Source organism: Cydia strobilella, chromosome 13 (assembly GCF_947568885.1).
Source record: "Cydia strobilella chromosome 13, ilCydStro3.1, whole genome shotgun sequence".
Taxonomy (NCBI): Eukaryota; Metazoa; Arthropoda; class Insecta; order Lepidoptera; family Tortricidae; genus Cydia; species Cydia strobilella.
Genome location: NC_086053.1, coordinates 9,594,918 through 9,613,872, shown reverse-complemented (window position 1 = coordinate 9,613,872; position 18,955 = coordinate 9,594,918). Strand labels below are relative to the sequence as shown.

At 34.9% G+C, this 18,955-nt stretch overlaps 1 protein-coding gene and 1 non-coding gene across 7 annotated transcripts in view; one reads left to right on the top strand and one right to left on the bottom strand.

Annotated features, from left to right (window-relative positions):
* LOC134746644 (rap1 GTPase-activating protein 1) overlaps nucleotides 1-18,955 on the top strand; it is a 382,127-nt gene that overhangs the window by 187,478 nt on the left and 175,694 nt on the right. The gene's annotated exons all lie outside the window — the stretch shown is intronic.
* On the bottom strand, nucleotides 13,347-13,418 carry Trnaa-ggc (transfer RNA alanine (anticodon GGC)). The gene has a single exon. It is a non-coding gene; the product is annotated as a tRNA-Ala (tRNA).

Sequence of the window (18,955 nt, the reverse complement as noted above, 5' to 3'; positions counted from 1 at the left end):
GTTGTCAGGTCTTTAGTTAAAGCGAAAAAATATCCTAACCATCCTAAGATCCTAGTCCAGCCCAAGCTATTCTTTTCACAAATTTTAATTGACATCTAGACTAAAACTCAATTTGTCACTAGTTAATTGCGTAATGCTATTATCTTATCAAAACGGAAAGGTCAGCACGATTCGCGGTGTCAAGCTTCCGAGTAATAAATAATATCCAGCCCAAAGTAACTTGAACCCTTCGAAGTACACAGGTAGTTATAGACTGCATATTAAAGGATAGGTCTAGATATAATGGGAAAATAGCGCATTATCTACAATGTTGCAGTACATGAATGATTCCTTGTTTCTGTGCAGATTATAGTTTTTAACGTAATTTCAATGTCGTTATGTTAAATAATTATATATTATTATGAAACAGGCACAACTCCGATTATATTATTAATCTACATTATTAATACCCTAACATAATTTAATAATACCGTCTCTAATTATTCGACCGTTGAAATAAACATGATATATTATTACCACGACAATTAAAATTTTTGACATCAGCTCAGACCACTTGTTAACAGTTACAGTGTAATCTTAACAGTTGCAATGTCCATTCCAGTTATTTTCATGTTATAATTTCAGATAACAGGTTAAAAATTAACCTCTCGATTCTATAATACAGTTACAAAACCGACCAAGTGCGAGTCGAACTCGCGCACCGAGGGTTCCGTACTTTTTAGTATTTGTTGTTATAGCGGCAACAGAAATACATCATCTGTGAAAATTTCAACTGTCTCGGATCATGAGATACAGCCTGGTTACAGACAGACGGACAGCGAAGTCTTAGTAATAGTGTCCCGTTTTTACCCTTTGGGTACGGAACCCTAAAAACGATATTGTAAGTACATGGAATTTACGTTTTATATTGACAGCATGGAATAAGTACCCGTTTCTTACTCAAGAATTATTAAAACGACTATATCGGTATCTTTACTAAAGCAGGTTAATGTCTTTATTTGTCTCCAATACTTTGATATAACCGAAAAAGAAGACGGGCGTGGTAACTAAGGCGTGGTAATTCAATGTCATAAGATCTTTTACATTTGGATTGACAGTAAAAGTTAATTATAGGTATATATATGTGCTTACGGAAGGTGATATGATATCAAATCACGAGTTTTACGACTTTATTTTATTGCAGTTGATAACTTTGGCAAGTTTAAAAGACATCTTTGCGATAGCTTAATAAGCGCTTTTTACGTGCTTAACGACGAAAACGTGGATATAGCAAGTTAGTTTAAAGATTGTGTAATATTTTTAATGATGATATAATTTGCATCAATCGTATACTAAATAATATACAACTAACTGGAAGTCACTTAAAAACACAGTTTTGAAGACAGTAAGTAAATGCGAGATAACTATAGAAAGTTAAATAACAGTTACTAATTGCACTCACTAAGGGAAATGAGATTCCATGCTAGAATTACCTTATGTTATGTCCCACATACCATCTACCGTACACCGATATAACATCCTGTTCTTAGCTAGTCCTGTTTTGACAAAAGCCAGGTCACCGAAAAACTTACGGATTTCGATGTAGTTTTTAGGGTTCCGTACCCAAAGGGTAAAAAAGCACCCTATTACTAAGACTCCGTTGTCCGTCTGTCCGTCTGTCTGTCCGTCACCAGGCTGTATCTCATGAACCGTGATAGCTAGACAGTTGAAATTTTCACAGATGATGTATTTCTGTTGCCGCTATAACAACAAATACTAAAAAAGTACGGAACCCTCGGTGCGCGAGTCCGACTCGCACGGCCGGTTTTTTATTAAGCATGTTTGCAATAATGTGATTCTGTATTAAAAAGTACCAGGCTACCATGATTAGCGAGGAGATAGAACTTGATTCAGCAGAGTATAATGCGTAGTTGGCAACGTATCAGTCAAGAATCACCGGCCGGCCCACCTGACCGTTTGACCCAGCTATTCTCAGTGCCGGTACCGGAGACGTGGGCTCGGGAACGGGAATGTTGGTATTATATATGCAGATGGATGTAAACAGGAGTTTAGTAAAAAAATACATAATATGAGGTACTCATTATAAAAAAACTGGTATTAGACTAATGAGTCGTCGCAAACGCAAAAAATTGCTTGCTTTATGAAGAAGCTTTAAAACGATACGAGTAATTATAAACTTAACTAATTTCTATTCAAATAAATTGTAAGCTTCAAGTAAGCTTGAAAATAAATTTAAACTTTAGACGGAATAAATAATTCCAGGAGTACTCAGACAAGAAGCGTTATTGTTCATTGAATTGAACAACTGTAATCTGCAATTGCTTTGTTAATTGCCAATAATTACAACCTAGTTAAATACGCTGTAAAACTTATTTACAGCTGACAGATAACAGCTAATACAGGCAAAGGAAAATTAAAATATACATTAACTTGCTTATTCTGACATATAAAATGGTGGTTGTCTAAATATTATGTGAGTCTGACTCACGTCTGACTTATTTTAACGTTCCTCGCTTTTTGTGTAGGTATACTTACTCTATTTTACTAAATTTAAAACATCTGTCTTATGTGTCACAGTTTTGTCTGACTTAATGTATGCGATCCCTTGGTGGTCGGTTGATATTCTTTACAATATCGTTGTCAACATTTTGAAACCTCTACTTTACCTTCAAGGAAGAGGACAGAACTTCTTAGAAGTTAAATAGAACGCTTTTAAATCAATCACACACACATTTCACATCAATCATTAAAGCGAAAATTTAATAACGAACAAAGGCTACATTGCAATTGACTGCAAAATCTAATCACCATTAGAATTAGAAGAGAACAAAATATATTGCGCGTCGCGCGAATTTTGCGACAAAAGATATGGCCATCGCGCAGTTTTTAACATTTTATCTTAACTACTATTAAAATATAGCTCGTCTCGTGCCTTCGGCTATATCACTATTTATTTAAACTAAAATTGTACCACTGTGCGACTATCCAATCTTGCAACATTTTACTTGACTATACGACGTAACGTAGGTATCTTTTATGACTTTTATGAGTTGATCTTGTCCTGGCTTTGCTTACATAGTGTGAGATAAGGGCACAATGCGGTGCAGCGTGGGTGTCACCGATACCAGACTGATAGAACCGGGGGAAACCTTGACTGTTCACACAGTCGTATAACAGTTGTAATAGGGTGGAATAAATTGGATGTTTGTGTGCGTTCATTAATTTACGGCAAAATTTTATGGTGCGCTTTATTAGAGGCAATTTAGCTACATGTAAAATACATTACTTATGCGTCTTTTTTTATCAGGTTCAGTAGAGATTAGTTGTAGAGATGCTTCTAAAATATGAGAGCTTGCGGAAATGTATGCCTGCCACAAGTAGGTATATATGTGTTAAATATCTAATTTTAGGAGTGCTCTAAAGTTATACGGTCTTAAGAATTTATTAAAATGTCTCATAAGCAGGCATCGTAAACTGAGAGCGAAATCCATTGAAATGACGTATGACAACCAGTTAGACGTATGAAAACCCTAGTGAGTACTTTAATGGATTTCGCTCGCAGTTTACGATGCCTGCTCATAAGAATCAAGCTCCAAATGATTCCAATGCTGGTTTCTAAAAGGTTTGAAGAACGGCGTAACTTCACAAAGATTTATATTTCATGTTCATTAAAATATATTGTAGTTTCCTGGAGAATATTGCATATATCGAATACGCTTCCTTGATTCCTTTCGTATTGTGAGGATGAGCGTTTCGAATTCCAATACTTAAAGAACGATTGTCATTGAAAGCAGCCAGGTTTTGGCACGTCGAGTATTCATTCCTCTTGCCTCCAAAACGAGCACAATAGCAAAGATACAACTCATATTGCCGTCGCAAACTCGCATGTTACACTCGCTTCGTTCAAAACTAAACTCTTTTTCCAGAGGTTAGGTCTCAAATTAGTGATTTTATTAAATAAATACGAGTTAGCTAAGGTTACAGCCAGAACGATTCGTGCAACTTTGAATGCAATGCATTTCCTGGCTGTGTCATAGGGGTCAATTCGAGGCGCGAAAATCAAAACTGAGCGCGCATCATTCCGTCTTCTTCGATCTATTCTGCTACATTGTAGAGCGAAAGGGATGTCGAAATTGTTTCTATGGCATGATAGACCTTTGGATATTATCTTTTTGACAGTTAGCTAGTAAGACATACGCGATTTATTGTTATGTTATGGACATACTGACACGTCCTGCGCCATCATGTTTCGTTTTAAAACGTGTACCTACAACTCAGAATCGTGTACTACACTTCCCCTCTTAATTGAGAATTGAATTTAAATAGATTCAGGCAACTCGAAAATGATTCATGATAGAAATATAAAATATTAAATAAAGGATGGAACTATCGGGTCAGTCGGCGATGACCTTCAGTATCCCGTTGTCGCTGCGTCGGATGCGATTTAAGATAGATAAATAAAGTAGTGAATAGAAAGTCCATACATAGTTCGTGGTCAGCAACGCAGGCTTCGTCAAGTCATAGAGTAACTTATACTAGAGCGGTACTGTCATAGTAAATTTTGTAACCCCAGTAAATTCACTGCCATCTGTCGACACACTTTAAAACTAAAAATGAAGATTTATAAAAATACGATGAAATGTATTTAAATATAGATAAATGATTTTTTTTTATTTGCATTAATTATTTTTATGATTTTGACCCATGTTCTTTCACTGATATGCGTTAAAATTGTTAAATAACAAACAAAACCGTCAACGCCATCTTTACGACAGTAAGCCAAAGCTAGTAGCGCCCTCTGAACGAGAATCAAATTTTCTTGATTTTCGAGGCACGTTTTTTCCTTAGACTGTATCCATCTATTACGGAGTTATATCTATCTTTGTAGATACGGCGTGTTTCGTTGGTGACGCTCATACTCGTATTTATACTTTAAACCGCATAGCTAAAAGCTTAAATATCTATTAGTGTTGGTATTTGAACTAATGGCATGTAATAAATAATAGGTGTCGCCACTGAATTCATTACAGCTTAATTTAGATTCGGTTTGAATATTCTAGATTCTGGGACCTTCCTAAAAGCTTTCAGTTTAATGGCAGGTTAGTAATTTAAACACTCCATGTAGGGTACACCTGTCTCTGTTCTAACCAGGTTCTAATCTTCTTAAAACGGATTTCAGTTACACTGAATGAATACAGCCCAGGGGCATTTCATGATCTGTCCCGTACAATCGCATTTTATTTCATATATTAAGTACATTTTGTCAACGTTTCAAGCCGATGATTACTTACTATGATGATACTGGGCATTTTTACTCGTACATCAATTGTGACAAAACAAAAACACATTACATATACCTGCAAATCTTCAGAAAATTCGCGTTTGTACGGAACAACCGTACAAACATTATAAATCAATATAATAAATATTGGAATAAATCTGAAATAGAAATATTTTTTTCGATTCCACTTAGATCTATAGGTAATATCAAAATATTTAGATCTGACAAAAATTAAATTATTCGTGGATCAGACCGACATGATACGATACGACCTCAAAAACAGAATTACTCCCTTTAAAATTTACGCTCTAAGAAGACGACAAATCAATATTGTTTTTCTCAAGTTGGTTGAAAATCTGCAGTTCAATTATAATCAATTGACTATAATGTAGCATTTGAGATCGATTAATGTAGCTATATCAAAGGTGTATCTATTGGCTATGCAGGCGTGTCGCGATGGTCAAAATGCGGCAATATGAATATCAGAGTCTGCCTATGTTCACATTTTTGCCACATCGAGTGTGATCATCGCTTTTATTTTCCCACGCTCTAAGCATATGTGCTAGGTTTTATTTTATTGGCTAGAAAACCTTTCTAGCCAATCAAAATGCAAAACCCCATAATCAGATACATCTATTTAGAACTTATTACCGTAATGCTATAAGGAGTTATGGTCGATTAGATCCGGAAGAAGTTAAGCAGTTTTGCGATTTCACAGTGAGCCTATACGCACATACCTAATCTATGTAATGTGAATAATCGATCATTTATAATAACTTCACGGATTGATTTTATCTTATTGACCGGTGAGTGGATACTGTTTACAAATATGGCTTGGCATGTTTGTATGGACGAAAATGGGAAACAGGGAGTCAAGTCTTGGCAAAAACAGGAGAGCTTCTGTTTAATTTTTTTAATATTATGACATGACTGACACTATTCGCTAAGTCGCTAATAAGTGTGAGCGAGATGCCTAATGACACGACCCCCAGTGCATTTCGGGCGCATGAATGCGTGAGCGACGATCGTCAAGCTCACGTCGTAACAAGATCAAACTTTAACAAATTGTTAAATTAAAATCGCCCTTGTGGGAAACCGCAATCGAAATTTAAGATAGAATCTCTCTACTTTTGACTGCACTCGCTGCGCACTTAATATTATAAATATAATATAAGAACTTTATAACTACCTACAACCGTGAAGCACTACGAACTAAGTAAGTCAAACAAAATCAAGTACGATCAACCAGAGATCAAATAATAAAACTTCGAGTTCGGCAACATATACTATGGACGTAATTTTTTGCGTTGTTTATTTACGGATTGAAGATTGACATATCCCAGTTTTATCTCTGTATGCCCAACGCGTGGGGTAACCTTTCCTAGTAATATTCTGTGTCGTGTTTTCCAATAGGTAATATTATGAAACACAGAACAGAGAATAATCCTTTATTCCGTGTTATGAAATATGAAACAGCATCACGAATAAGAAGAGAATTAGAGAAATGAGCACTTCCATGTTACAAGTTACGACTAGGATTATCGTCAAATGACAAACATGCATACAAAGGCACGTTTTGTCATATGTCACGGTTTTCCCGTTATTTCGTGACCTGGGACTGTATTTGACGTGCCAGAGGTGAGGCTACAATATAGGTATTACTAAATTTTATTTCTAATGCATTTCTCTCACAAGTTTACTAACAGGGTTGTATCTAGTAGAATTTGAAAGATTTTCTGGCCAAACTACGCAAGCTGATTTTTTTCCAACTGTGTAGCTCAAATATAGCTTGTAATTTATTGCACACAATTCTATTACAGGTATATCATGGTACAAGGTTGTGATTTAATACTAATAATAATAATAATAAACGACTCGTCGACATCACCATCCCCCATGATGAGAATCTCGTGAAAGCCGAGAAGGACAAGTCCAGTAAGTACCTAGACTTGGCTCACGAGATAACCGCCATGTGGGATGTTGATTCGACGATCATTGTCCCGATAGTCGTTTCGGCGAACGGTCTCATAGCGAAGAGTCTCGACCAACACCTTGAGAGACTTTCGCTAGGTGGTTGGATCAAGGGTCAGATGCAGAAGGCGGTGATCTTGGACACGGCGCGGATAGTCCGGCGGTTCCTCTCTCTGCAGCCCTGACCACCGGCAGCTTGGGCCCTGCCTCGCTGCTGGCGGCACCCTAGGTTAAGTTTTTTATAATGTGTTAATATGTATTTTGTATTGTTTTGTAAGTGTTTTATATTTTACTTTTATATACATATTATAAAAATCCTAACTTAAGAAAAAAGGTTAATAAAGAGAAATGATAATAAAATACTTTATTGCACACTGCAAAATAAAGGTTACAGAGAATACATTGGAATTTAACGGTGTAGGTAACAACAGGCGGTCTTATCGCTAACAGCGATCTCTTCCAGACAACCTTCCGTCAAAGTAATTTAGTTAAGGGCGGGCGATGCATCAAATTAGTTGTAGGTAAATAGTTCCCTAATAATTTTATTAGGCAACTATTTAATGAGACCTGTCAAATCGAACTCAATGTGTTCAAGTCACAACATTGCCGCTGAGCGTCTTAAGACCATTGTGAACATATCGAATAGTCACCAGGTTGAGTGATTCGTTTACATAGGTACCATAAACAAATAATGGCATCCTTATTTTTTCCGGTTGACCTGTTTCCTCGATCCTTTGTCCGATCGTAATTGGAACATGGTAAACAAAATCTTTCCAATTATTCTGACGTTTGTCTGTTTACGAATAACACTTATATAACGCTGAAGAGGTCTCCAGAGTAGGGGTCAGTCAGGGTCATTCTAATAAATAGAATGTCTTTGAACTGTAACCTTTTATGTGCCAATTGGTCTAGCCAAGAACGTATTTAGATATATAAATATCTAAATAGTCAATTCAGTCAAACTAGGCTTTGATGTAGTCGCACGACAACCAAATAGTTCTGAGAGCATATTAAGGTCCCATTTATCGCGTCGATAACGACAAAACAGAGCGCTTATCCCTTACTATCGCGCGGTGTCTAAGAGTAGACATTCCACCTGTTGAATTTGTATTATGATTTTGGACGCTGCTGAATTTGGACTGATAAAAAAGTCGATCAATCGATCGAAACCTGAACAAAAGTTGTATTCGAATATAAGAATTGATCTCATTTTGAAAAATGTTTCTCTTGTAGTTGTCACCTCTTGGGGCATATTCTGATTGTAATAACAGCTTATGAATTTGATCTAGATTTGTTATAAATATGATCCGTCAGTGTCAAAAGTGACGTTTGTCACTTTCGACACGAAAAGATCATATCTATAACAAACCCAGATCAAATTAATAATCTCTTATTGCAATCAGAATACGCCTCCTTCTCTCATGGCCACAATACTAGGTTCGGCCACAATTTTACCTCTAAGAGTATTTTACGCGGAAAACTGGAATAAAATAATAGATGATACTTAAAAATTCAAATTGCTCTGAAGTGAACACGGTTCGGAGCATTGTAAAGAGTTAATACGATGGGAAAACTGTTAAGAAACGAACCCACTTTAAAGGCGGTTCCTAACTATGATTTCTATAGAGAATTTCTTTATACAATTGGTTATGTTATCTAGTTATTAAGATGAGGGGCTAGCATAAGAAGATTTAATTTAATAGCATAAATAGTAGACTACGATAAAATTTGTAGCTTAATAAAATTAAGACATGGCATTCGTTACTTTCTAGTATCACTAGATAGAAAAAGCGCAACCCCACAACCTACACCTCACTATTTCCAAGAACGTCGTGCGTCAAACCAATTTTACTGAAATTTGGATGAAAATAGTTTGAATTATGGGTGATAGCTACTTTCCCCCCGAAAACTTGAAGCGTGATATAACCCAATTTCAGACCTAAGCCGCTGGCAAAATGTGTTGTGTTTGTAATATGTGTAGATATACTAAACGGCCCACACCTGAGGTTGAGCGATGGCGCCCGTGTAAGGAAACTTGTAATGTTAGTAGCTCCATTTGTACTCCATTAGATAATACTAATAAGTAAGTTTTTTGTTGCACGAGGCCGTAAAAGGCAATGATTGTGTTTTATTGCTAAATGCTCAATTATATGACTATAGTTTATTAAGAGAATGCTACTTGGCTTCGCTTCCATACAAAGCGGTATCTAGATTTTTGTTGTGTAAAACGTGTTAGAACGACAGTTGTGATGGTGGTAATACGACAACCCGATAGAACATGTTTTTATTTGTTATTTATACACAAATGAAAGCATGTTTTATCGGGTTGTCGTATTACCACCATCACAAACTAATGTTAAATTAAATAATGATCCCTTATAAGAATATATGATGTTGAAATAAATTGAAATTTTAATTGTTATTCCACTAATTGTAATTGTAATTGTATTTTGTATTTTGACGTGTAATGTATGTGTATATTATTAATAAATATGAATATGAATATTTATATATGCATATGACAACTGCAATGCTTTTTATTTAATATATTGAAATTGTATTGAGATTTCCGCTGTCATGCTCAACTACGATGAAAATCTAGTATAAATATACAACAACAAAACATAATACACTTTAAGATGTAAACGATAAAAATATTCTGTAATTGGTCAGTATTTCTGGAATCTTTTCCAATCGTTTAACTTTTACCCGTATTACTCCTGTTGGTTTTTAATCCCGATCATATTTACTCATAAAAGTCGATTTGCTCTTCAGCTATAAAAAAACAAGGAAGTTTGTAAAACGTGCATGTTAGTACAAAAACAATTAGTGTACATAATTCGACGTTTGTCCATATTTGGCACCTATCGTTTAAAAACCGGTCGCTTGGCGGCTTGGCGCCGTTGTTCCGCATCTTATTATGATCTAAATCAAAATTTACATATAATTGTCTTTGTATACGCTAAACGATTAGCCCACGCGGTTTGTCGAGGACTTATAAATCTTGTAATGGCAATGATGTCGAGTAACTTGTGAAATAAAATTATGCACTGTATTTAGCTTAAATCATTTTATTCGTTTTAATTTTAAGATGATTTTGACCTCTAAAAAATAATTGAAATTGCTACTCAGCTTTTTTGCGCTATTTCTCGCCAGTTAGATATCCTAGCATCATCATTGTACCTATAAATAATAGCTTTTATAACTTGTAGTTTAATACATTTTTGCCTTTTTTACTTTGATATAAAAATTGTAGTTTAATGCCAAAATTGATTATCAAATTTAATTTTCCACAAAAGTCTAACGAGCTCTTGGTTTTTATTATGCTTCCAAATTTTATAACAACGTTGCGGTCTCTTTTATTACATCAAAGTTTTCGCCTAAATGAATTTGCTGGGCTTTTTTCAATTTAGCCCTGATATATCTATATCTACCACAGAATAGTTTTTTTATGTCTCATAAAATTTTTATAAAACACAAACTCAAACCAATAGTTGTTTAATAACTAGTTGAAGAATTGCTTTTGTTGATTTAATTTTTTATGCAGCGGCATACTCATACTCATACTCATTTATTAATAATATTGTTACATATTACACGTCAAAAATTTAATTTAATTTAAATTTGATTTATGCATAGATCATCACATATGCACACCACGTGTCATACTATTCAGAATAACATTACCATAAATGTTAACTTGCAAGATCTATGATGTAGGTATATAGGTAACATACAGTTACCTGTAGAATGATTCCTGATTAGAAAAAAAATGTTTGTTCTTTTATGGGTAAAAATATTCATATTCATATTCATATTCCTTTATTCATAAAATTAAAAAAATTACATGTCAAATTCTGTAATTCATTAAAATAATCATCAATAAAGTAAAATAAAATAAAACAATATAAAAATTATCAAAACATATCAAATATAAAGAATAAATAAAAATACGGAGTAAACAAATATTAAAGACAGAGAATACAAAAATACCTAGTCCTTAGAATAAATTGATTTTTATCTTTATCTTTATACAAATTAATGCTTATCTCGCTCGACTGCTAAAACAGTCCCCAAGCCTATCTAGATAAGCTAAAACTAAGAAAATATAGATAAAAAAAAACGAATTACGCTACTAATGTTTATCCAGGTTATCCAGACAGTAGTTTTGTACCTACTAATCGTTGCAAAACAAATAGTAACTGCAATCAAAAGTAGATTAACGGGGAGGTAATTGCTCCTACATAAACGCCCCCAGCCGGGCTTTGATCCAGGTGGAATGCATTTGTTAGCCACCAGGTTACCTAGTGTTGTTCCTAGCACCTAGGCCACTAGTAGAGTGGCTGCTATAGTTATTGGCCACTACATAGTAAGAGACATGATTACTGGTAGGGTGATTGCTATAGTTATTGGCCACTACTAACAAATCAGAAAGAAACAAGCCAATACAAGCCTTATTGTTAAGAGTGGCTAATAATTTTAGCAGTCACCCTACCAGTAATCATGTCTCTTACCTTTGATATGATAAATTCTCTTAAGGCAAAGACATCTTTTTATCTATGAGAAAATGATTTGGCGAATTGGGTCTTGTATCAAAAGAAGGAGCTATCGATGAATTACTCATCAATACGATTAGTCCTCCTATGTTCTATTCTATTCATCCATATTTGTAAAAAAAAATTACACAATTTAAACAATGTATTTTTTATGTGAAACGTGAGTGAAATGTCTTTAAAAAACCCGTAGGGGTCAGATCAAAAACTAAGTAATTAAGTCCGACTCACGCTTGACTGCAATTTCTAATAGGTTTTCCTGTAATCTATAGGTAAAGATCTATTTTGTATATTTTTTCATAATTTTAGACCCAGTAGTTTCGGAGATAAAGGGGGGGGAATGGTCATTTTATGCCTATTTTCTTGAATAACTTCTAAATTGTTTATCCTAAAATTATAAAAAAAATATATTTGATATTCTCACAATGAGCTCTTTCATATGATATATAACACGATATAGTTTGAAAAACTTTATTTTTTAATTTTCTCATTTACCCTCCAAAAGTGGCCCCCATGTTTAAAATTCATTTGATTGCGTTACATGTCCGTCTTTGGGTTACAAACTTACATATGTATACCAAATTTCAACTTAATTGGTCCAGTAGTTTCGGAGAAAATAGGCTGTGACAGACGGACAGACAGACAGACAGACGCACGAGTGATCCTATAAGGGTTCCGTTTTTTCCTTTTGAGGTACGGAACCCTAAAAAATAGGATATTGCTTATCGATGTTATGTTAATCAATCAATACACATGAAGTTGTAGCAAACAACTCAAGACGCAAACAAGGATTGCGTTTCTTTCTTACAGTATTTATATTCTCACATTCCAGCTCCAGCATTAGACCTATGAAATAATAACATACTGGATTGTCATCTTACTACTCAGCCAACTTTATCTTTCAAGATTCAATTTCTCACCAACACATACCTACCAAATAAGTGTTAATCTGCTTATCTGCTATCTCATAACGTTAATTCATATTCAACATTATTCAACGCGTGCCTCGGTATATCACAACATTTCAGCATCCTGGTGGGTAGACAGCTGAAAAACCCGTTTTACATGTGTAAAACTTACGTGTCGGACTTCAAAGGCAACACGCTGAGCATTCCCGAACAGCCAACTGAGCAAGATAAGACGGGGGATTTACTCTCACGCTGTCACACATTCCTTGCGCGAGCTGCTTGCTCTACTAACCTTGCTCCCTTATGCTGTAAAACATTGTATTCTTACATGATAGATTCATAGAACTGAAAATGTTAAACTGCGTTGGCGTTTTATTCAGCAAAGTACGCTCACTTTTATATTCCGTTTTCCGGAATACTGTAAGGTTATGTTAAAAGCCTGATTAAGTCTGAATGAAAGTTACTATAGAATAGCTAGGACTTATAAAGCCTTCCTTGGAATTATTTAATGGAGTGACAGCGTTATTTTATCTGGTATTTTCTTTCAGGTCCTGGGTGATTACATCTGTTTAGAATCTATAAATTGTATATACAGATGTCAATCACAATGAAAAAATCAACGATGATCAACTCTGGTCAACGTGGGAATCGAACCCACATCCTTGGATTGCCGGTCCAATGCGTTACCAATTGCGCCAGCTGACCATCCGTCAATCAACGCGAATACAATTAACACAACAACAACAATTAACAATTAACAATTTATAGATTGTAATAATGTGGTACGTCCCACAATAAAAAAGGAAAAATATATTAACATTTAATCTGTTTAGAATGCTGTTATAAGTACGTACGTACGTATGGTATAGATATTGCGCAGCAATTCATTAAGTATAAGTTGTCTTTCATAAATACTATACTACTTAATTAGACATTCGATTTTTCTATAAAACTGTCCTATTTCATTCAGATTTTCAGGAAACGAAACTTTAGTCTTTTGACACGTTGCCTAAAGTTACTTTATTTAGTATTTTCCGAACAACAATTACATTGTAATCGTAATCTTACTGTTACAGCCCTACACAGGTAGGTAATAGATTGGATGTCCGGGCTTAGTTGGATTTATCGGCACAGAAATCCTATGGTAACAGTAAGTTTCTGTTAAGTGCGATTCTCGCCAGGAAGACGTATGTTTCTTTGTTATTGCGCTACTAGGATTACCGGTTTTTACCGGCTAATGTGCAGAGTTTTCAGAAAAATGCGAAAACATTTTTCAGGTTACGTTAGACAGTTTTAGCCTTTAAAGTATGGCTTTTTTAAATGATACTTCTAGCATGCTAGGACTGTAGTGTAGTTTATATCCCGGCGTCGTATCCGAATAGGTTTTCCTACAAGTGGTTTGCAAATTTGCTTTTATTGACTAAAATATTTACTGCGAATGAAACAGCAAAATTTCAAATTTGTTAGGTGGATACCTATCACAGTAGTAAGCTTGCTTCACATGATTATTGCTTGTTTACAATAATATTTGCCGGTTAACATGCTTTAAGAATATAATGAAAGTCCAAAAATGACAAATAAAACAAATGCGATTCAAAGTGGGCTATAAAATTACCATACGCCCCTTTTGTACCTATATAAAATGGCCTTACAGAGTAATTTAAGAGGTCTGTTTATAAGTAATTAAGATTTATGGACGTCGTTGCACCTTAATAAAGCCAAGATTTGCTATGGTTAACTATTAATTTCTTACGTCTAAAACACCCTAACTGCCAGCTGTGTAACAAATACCACTAAGTAAATACAAAAGCCCGTTTTGTGAATTATAACTAAAAAGACGTAAAAGCGACTTAGTCAATATAGTTACGAAGAGATGTCGTACCGGATTGTGGTTTACTAATATGGTAGTCACCCTATATGTCATCACAGATTAAGTTCACTAAAAACTTAAGCAAAAACATGTCCTCTATTTGGCTTTGGGCTTGTCAACAAATTTGCGAACTAATATGACATGAAATGCTTTGAAACATTCGTATTGAGGTTTCATATAATATAATGTAGGTGTGATTTGCGTAATTTGTGCAGTAGGGGATCGTATGTTACATAATAGTTATTTACGATACAAGTGCGGAAAGAAGAAATTCGAAACGAGTGGCGATAAATTAAAACACGACCGCAGGGAGTGTTTTAAATCGACTTGAGTTGCGAATTACCTATTCGCACGTGTATCGTACAACGTTTTACAGTACATATGGCCCTTTAAACTTTCGACATATGCACAAAAAGTGCACTTTACGCACTAGTGCGAGAAAGTAGCACCATATGTACTGTAAAATATTATTAAGGCTTTGTTGTTGATCGGTTTCAAACTACTCGGTTATTTATTATGTGACACTATAAACAAACAGCTTTCGAATTTCGATATATTGTAAGGCAACGTTTTTAGGGTTCCGTACCCAAAGGGTAAAAACGGGACCCTATTACTAAGACTCCGCTATCCGTCTGTCTGTCCGTCTGTCCGTCTGTCACCAGGCTGTATCTCGTGATCTGTGATAGCTAGACAGCTGAAATTTTCACAGATGATGTATTTCGGTTGCCGCTATAACAACAAATACTAAAAACAGAATAAAATAGAGATTTAAGTGGGGCTCCCATACAACAAACGTGATTTTTGACCGAAGTTAAACAACGTCGGGCGGGGTCAGTACTTGGATGGGTGACCGTTTTTATAGTTAATGGTACAGAACCCTTCGTGTGTGAGTCCGACTCGCACTTGGCCGGTTTTTAAAATAAATAAAAATCGACAAAATTCGATCAAAATCCGAAAGAACGGGAAAGAACATACGCGCCAAGTGACAATTTTGATCGAATTTAGTCGGTTTTTATTTATTTTAAAAACGTTACCTTACAATATCGAAATTCTAAAGCTATGAAATTACTATTTATGTTAAGATTATTTTTCTTCTTTTTTTGTTTGATACTAATCACATAATAAATAACCGAGTAAAGTAGGATTAAAAGTCCGAGTTAGAGGTTACTTTGGGAATTAATTGTATCGAGCGAAGTGTCATAATTCGTGTATCGGAAGCTATGTTGTTAAAGATAATATAGTCAAGAACTACATATATTTTTTCCACGTCTACGAATATCAACGCCTCTTAGAAAAATATGATCATATAAGGAGATTTTTCAGGGAACCGCCTTAACTTAGCAATTTTCTACATACATTTTGTAGGAATCCATTGACAAACCAGTTAATCATAGAATGGAGTGAATATTCGTAATGAATCATTACTAATGATATCCATTGCGCTGTTTACTACGTGTAATGCTCTTAACAATTTGAAATGAGCCCATTACATTGGCTATTGGCGCTTGAAGTGGCGTACTAGCGCGTCGTAATTAATTTCCACTTCAAATATTCATAACCGTGAAATTCCATGTCAAACTGAATATTAATCGGGCAGTTACTCCCAAGCAGTATAGCTATATTTCACACTTCTGTTAATGAGCAGAGCCATCGAAACGTCAGAATTCTAATTTTATCGCTCGTAAAATGGCAGTGAAGTGTTGGAAATTTTACAACTGTTTAAGGAAATGTTTGAACGTGGTGTTAATTCTATTTCCCCTTGATTGCACAACGTGCTTGTATTATTTATAGGCGGTTATTCAATTGGGTGGAATTGTAATATTGAATTTATTATTTTGAATCGAAAATGTTTTGACACCTGAAAGCCTCCCTCTTTTACTCTTCCCGTCCTTGAGTAGTTTCCCATCAGTTTACAGTATGATAGGTGACAAGCTCATCTCGCCATTTTCTAGGTCCACCAGGACCCCTGATTTCATTTTGTTGGTAGCATTAGTGGCTGATTTAGCCCTCGGGTGTTAAGGAAAATTGTTTAAGCAGCAGCCAGAATAGTACTTTATAAAATTCAAACATACAAAGTCACAAACATTTTCTTTAATAATTTCGTAGCAAATCTTTTTTCGTTTATATAGAATTGCTGATTTAATTAAATGTATTATTGGTTCCTTGTACTTTCCTTGCTGAGAAAATGTTCTACCTCCGCTTTTTCACTACATATCAGTGTGTTTTTTTATAGGTTTACGAGTTTTTGTCTCACGGTTAAGATCGGGGCTGGTGCTTTACTGCTTTCTATTACTTTTGCCTAGAACCGGCAGGTCGACTTTCACAGGAAGCTCGCATGAGATAAAACAATGATCTTGTTTTTCTTGATACTTTAGTGCCGTACCTTTTTATTGCGGGTTAATTATTTATATTAAGGTCAGATATTCGGTGCAGTTAACGTACAATTTATGGACATATCATGGTCGCGTTATTTTTATAGTATTTGTCGGCTTGATTTGACCAAATTAGGATAACGAAATTTGAGATTAAGTTCAATAAATTTATCTTAATTGGACTGATAATGATAAACTTTATTATGTCAAATAAAGGAACTAACATTGATTTCAAGGTTTGGCAAAACTAAATTTTCTTTCTTTGCTAGAAATATTTCTCGCTTTTTTAATTTGTGTTCAACGATTGCAAAGATATCCTTTCGTTAAAACTTTAAATGCATGCAGAACAGATGCAGAATAGTTACCAACCGCGCATTTTACTACAGAAATGCGCAATAGAAATTTCCCAGCGTTAGAGTTCTAGCGGTGCCGGTGTGGCGAAAAGATTAAAACGTCTGTTCATATATTTGTGCCTCTTCTTACCCTCTTTCTTGCGTCTTCGTCTTTCTTTAGATCCTTGAGCTTTCCTTTAACTTTGTTCTTAAATAAAAGAGAAGAGAACTTTGTACTTTTGCCTTGTTCCTGCTATTTGTATTTTGTACTTTCCAGTTAATAAATGGTTCGGTGCGCCACTTTAAAATTAGAACACTTGATTTATACCTTTTTTACGTGCTTTTTAAATTATTTAAATGGGACTACGTTTAAGCTCGATCCTGAGTCCTTTAACACCTTCTAGCTGACGCCAGGTGATTTAGCCACTTTGGCAAACCTTTGTGAAATTTAATATACTTAGAGCGAGGAGAACAAGTCACTTTTCATGGACTCTATTTTCATTGCTATCAAGCAATATCACAGTCAGCAAGAGCATTCTTACACGTTGCTCTGGCACGCAACATAAAAAAAAAACTATTAATTAACGCAGTTAGTCAGCGATGTCAGAATAATTGCTTGTTGTCTAATCACACGTTTTTAGTTGATGATTGATCGTTTTTCTTCTTTCGCGCTCACTGTAAGGCAACACCGGTTCTAATTTGGCAATTGGATCAGATCAGCTCGATAATTCCGTCTAGACTAAGGACTGTTGGCTACCAGATTTACGATATTCAGGCCACGTGGGAGCCGTTTACCTTAACTTAATATTAGAGACAACTAACTAATAAAGACTGAGACAGCTAAGAAAGTCTTATTAAAAAGACGCGTTCCTCATCATTATTGCAGATGATGTGATATTAGCGCGGTCTCAGCCCTATTTATATCTATTATTTTACTGGGTGCTTTTATTTTCGATGTAGGTAATATTAATTTAGCGCACAATAGAGGTTAGTAGATACCTCCATAGTATTTGAACTTGTGACAGTATCTTCTATCTACATGAGATTCCCCATGAATTTTCTGTCCATGTTGATAGTCTATAGGTACATTATTTACTTATCTCTGTATTTACCTAAAACACTTCCCACTTGAATTCTAAATTAGCCTATTAATGCTACAACTGGCGGTTTGGACAAATGATTTCTATTGTTGAGCGATTGAAGTTTAATGTATTGGAAAATTACTTATAAGTCAAAAATTATCTGTCTAAATACCAGCAATAATATGACTTGTTGACTGGCAGTGTAAAATAAATCACCAACAACAATTTATGTATATTTAATGGTACCTTATCGTTTCTTAAGGAATAAGTATAGCTTTTAAGTGGAGGTAGACAATTTTGTAGCAAATATTAAACTGCAATGACGTAAATTTACATAAGACGTAAACCATGTCTAACCTACAAACCTAGTCAATCTATTGTCATTGATTTCTGCGGGTGGCATATCTGGGTGTCATAAAATTGAGTCAATACGACTGCCTAGAATATTCAAATATCAGTTATTTCCCAAGGAGAATTGTTTTGATATTGTATTGAAATGTACAAGCAAATTCTAAAAATAAAAACGAATCAAGCATAACTAGCTAGCGACTACACAACAAACAGACAAATAAAACATTATCATATG